Source organism: Diaphorina citri, unplaced genomic scaffold, assembly GCF_000475195.1.
Source record: "Diaphorina citri unplaced genomic scaffold, Diaci psyllid genome assembly version 1.1 scaffold2301, whole genome shotgun sequence".
Taxonomy (NCBI): domain Eukaryota; kingdom Metazoa; phylum Arthropoda; class Insecta; order Hemiptera; family Psyllidae; genus Diaphorina; species Diaphorina citri.
In genome coordinates, this window is record NW_007379725.1 from 27,299 (window position 1) to 31,890 (window position 4,592).

General features: G+C 39.5%; 1 non-coding gene across 1 annotated transcript; it reads right to left on the minus strand.

Moving 5' to 3' along the window:
- Positions 1-2,123: 2,123 nt before the first annotated feature.
- Trnak-uuu lies at positions 2,124-2,196 on the minus strand. Its single transcript has one exon. It is a non-coding gene; the product is annotated as a tRNA-Lys (tRNA).
- Between the last annotated feature and the right edge of the window lie 2,396 nt (positions 2,197-4,592).

Genomic DNA, 4,592 nt, shown 5'->3' on the forward strand with positions numbered 1-4,592 from the left:
AACTGTTTTTGTTAAAACCACGAGCCAGAACACAAAATTTTGATCCGAATAGAACTGATCTCCGATTTCCAAAGCTCAGGTTTGATGTGTTTTCTCAAGATCGAAAAAGATTTACCTTGTTATGTCCGATTTTTACGTTACGAAACACGCGGTTTTTGTCCGAAGAAATTTTGGAGTACAGGTCTCCATCTTTCAGGAAAACTTGCGCTTTATTCAAGGATCAGAATGAGACCTTATATGCCTTTTTAACTCACGTCCTTCCCGGAGAAATAACCACTTTATCTTTTGATAACCAATAAGTTGTATAGTAGCGTACCTATAATATACCTGATGAAAGCCATGGAGAATGAAATCATCTCCCTCACATTGGAAAAATTAATTCCCGAGCAATGATTGCTGAATTGATTTTGTACCAAATTCATAAGACCTTGTTTAGCCTGCGTTAGTAAAGGGACTTTTCAGTCTCATTTAGGAGAAGATTGAAGTCCCCATGGGCGTAACCAGGGGGTTGCCCATGGGGCCCGGGCCCCCCCCTAGAGATTGAAACATACCTACACTAGATAAAATGACATTTTGCTTACTTAGAGGAGTTAGTGGAGATGCCAACTGTACCAAAACATACACTGAGGGGTGCCCATCTCTCTCCTTTACCTTCTCCACTGGTTAAGAGCTAGAGGACAATAAACGGTCTGATGATGCTTTTCAGAAAATACACAAACTTGAAACGTTGCCTTCATTTTGAAACTTTTTTTTTTTTCTCTCTCGTTTGAAAACCCATTTTTTGTTTGTTTGATGTACGAATAATCCCTCTTCTCTTTTTTCTCTCTTCACATTTTCTGTCCTCAGATCTATCTACATATATGTAGGTAGGTACATCCCTACATAACTAATACCTATGTAGGTCCCAACTCCCTTACACTCCCTATACCACCTACATAACATACATTCTAATACCTGAGGGTTCTCAAGCCTTTATGTTAACCCTCACCTTCTGCGGGGTGGGCGATTTTCGTCAGCCCTCAATCAGCCCTAAGATGATCGCTTTTGGACTGACATTTGTGTTTGGCTACAAAATTTTACGAGTGGACGCCCTTCGCGCTCAACCTTTGCTATTTCTTATTTCTTTAGCACTTCTTAGGACTTAGATGATTTGAGAAGTAAACATTCTGAAATTATGTATAGAACAATAATCAGACCGATAGCATCCTCGACTTTGATGGTCTCTTTTGTCAAAAGTTTCGATGACGAATTTGAGGAAATCAGGTTGTATCTCTTTAATGTAACGTTCAAGTTCACCTTTCAATGCTTCAGTGCGTATGGTTTTGTTGGTGTAAGTAAACCTGTTTAAAGTCCCCCAGGTAGACAATACATACCTACATAGTGTTTCAAAAGAATGTGTGTGTGGGGGGGGAGGTTAAATGGGCATTTGGAAAAGTGCATATGACGCACGGGATGGTGGTATTACGTGTATAATAGGTACCTACAAAAGATTTAAAAAATATGAGAGTGGGATGAAAGTTCTAATGTTTTTCAAACAAAAGGTGATGAGTGTGAATGAGTTTTGAAAATGGGAATGGAGAAGTGTGTATGCATGTGCTGGGAGGGGTTGAGCAAGTGTGTATGGGTGTGCTGGGAGGGGTTAACATCTGCACCCTCTTCAAAGAACGTTTTCGTATTTTCATAACGAGACAGAAAAGTGTCAGAAAATATATTTTTAGGATGAAAAGTAAACTTCACCTTTCCTGATGGACAACAAGAGCCTTCAGGATTATTGATTCACGCATGGAGGCATCCCTGTAAAAGTTTGAATAAATGTATTTTATTTAAACTTTAGCATGAGGGCGAAAGGGGTGTCGGAAAATATATTTTTAGGATGAAAAGTAAACTTCACCTTTCCTGATGGACAACAAAAGCCATCAGGATTATTGATTCACGCATGGAGGCATCCCTGAAAAAGTTTGAATAAATGTATTTTATTTAAACTTTAGCATGAGGGTGAAAGGGGCCCCTCTGAAAGTCATCATCATCAACTTTCTTCAGAGAAAGTTTTCAAGTTCCTTTGGGGGAAAAAACTAAATGGAATAGGTAGATAATATTCTTCAATAAAAAATATAAAAAAACTTCGCCCGAACTGGGACTCGAACCCAGGACCCTTAGGTTAAAAGCCTAATGCTCTACCGACTGAGCTACCCGGGCTTGTGATAAAGAGTGCCAGTATGAGAAGTTTTATCAGAAACTGAGTTGGATATACTTACCTACACATGATTATGATTAATTAATGCAGGTGATAATTAACTGATGTGTTAATAAGGTATCTATGTACTTACCTAAGTGGAAATATCTATAGGTAGATACGTATGTAAGAATAGAAGGTACTCACGTAACACGTAAGGTCTTATTAAACCTACTCGTGCAGGTAAACTTACCCAAGTGGACTATCGGATGATACCTTTCTAACAGGTATTATATCGCCTTATCCTGTGGAAACCTTACCCAGGTCACCATGTCCTGACCCAAGCCACAGGGCTGAACTTCACCAAATACGTAGGTACTACCGAGGCAACAATTAGCCTTTAGTAGCCGAGGAAAAAATTTAGCCTTGAAAAGCAAAAAAAGAGATGTCATAAGGGGTATTTTATTTATGTGAAACGGAAATTTTTCCTAATCCAAAATATTCCACTGTGGTCACTTTTTTTATCCCCACCACAGTGCTTTTTGTACTGGATAATAAAATGCAAAGTCAGCTGATTTCTTCTTCCATTTACTAGTTCAAATGCTAATAATAAAAAAAACGTGGATTTGTTGGAAAAAAAAAGATGGCGACAAAATGATACAAGTTTTTTTTCTTCCAACAGAGGTGAAAATTTTTTCACTCAAATCCAAAAATATCCAAAAGAAAAGGAGGGGAAGTGAATAATAAAATACAAAAAATGGACGAAATGGAAAATTTTTCACTTTTTTCCAACATTGCCACAAAAAAAAAAATACGCGTATACTTCGCATTTTTTGTTGTGCGCAGAGTGAGAAGACCCCTGTAGGAAATAGGCCCCCAAACAATAATACCTGTCATCAAGTTACTATTGACTAGAGCTTTTAATGCTGAAATATGAGTTTAATATGATTACCTACTCTAATACCCACAGTCAAATATAAACACAGTCCGATAACAAACATCAAATGAAGATCTATATAAAATTGTAGATTTGTCTGTACGTACATTGCTTATAATCGTGAAATTTTTAGTTATTCTTACTCCTTATGCATCCACGATTCCAAAAATCGCATTAGAAAAATTTCTGTCTCTATGTATGAATGTATGTATGTATGTCTGTCTGTTACGCTAAATACATCTTTGGTCGTCCTCTTTTCACGCAAAAACGGCTCGACCGATTTTGATGAATTTTTTTGCGGTTGTTAAGAAAAGTACTCCGGGTGACATAGGCTACTTAAAATTGTCTCATTCCATCCTGATTCAAAATGGCGGCGGTCCAAAGTTATGCCTATTATGCTGCACTGTGGGACATGTCAGGGAACGAGTAGCGCGACCGTGCGTGTGTGTGTGGTGGGGTGTGTGTGATGGGTGTGAGTGTGTGGTGGGATGTGTGTAATGGGTGTGTGTGTGGTGGGATGTGTGTGTGGTGGGATGTGTGTGAAGGGTGGTTGTGTGTGGTGGGATGGGTGTGTGTGTTGTGTGTGGTGTGTGATGGGTGTGTGTGTGTGTGTGTGGTGGGATGTGTGTGATGGGTGTGTGTGTATGGTCCAGAAGTTCTAGGGACTTAAGCTAAGACGCTATGTCATATGACTAAATACCTTTAATAAATACCCTGTTGTTAGATTTTTGGTCAAGCGTTTCTTGGGTTACGGGTACGGCACCTGTTGTTGATTTATCCGCATCCCCACTCTTAGCCACTAAATACCTGTAAAATAAGACCAAACATATTCATCTTGGCACCAATCCATTTTCAAACCATACTGGACAATGCCTAACTTTAGTCCGTCAGCTATCAAGAGAGGCCGCATGAACACTCAAATGTGGCCCATACCAAAGAAAGTTAGAAGTTCTAAGGCCAGACACTCACTATCAGGTAGACCTGATCAGGTGTACCTAGACCTGATCAGGTGTACCTGTCAGGTCTACCTGATAGTGAGTGATGGCTGTGGCCTTAGAACTTCTAACTTTCTTTGGTATGGGCCACATTTGAGTGTTCATGCGGCCTCTCTTGATAGCTGACGGACTAAAGTTAGGCATTGTCCAGTATGGTTTGAAAATGGATTGGTGCCAAGATGAATATGTTTGGTCTTATTTTACAGGTATTTAGTGGTTAACAGTGGGGATGCGGATAAATCAACAACAGGTGCCGTACCCGTAACCCAAGAAACGCTTGACCAAAAATCTAACAACATTAAAGGTATTTAGTCATAATTATGACATAGCGTCTTAGCTTAAGTCCCTAGAACTTCTGGTCTTCTTCTTCTTCTTCCCCTTTTCCCATTTTCAGATGGGGTCGGCGTTTGTCGTCGGCCTCTCAATCAGCTTTAGAGTGATCGCTTTGAGGCCAACTGGTTTTGGCTAAAACAAAATTTTCCGAGTG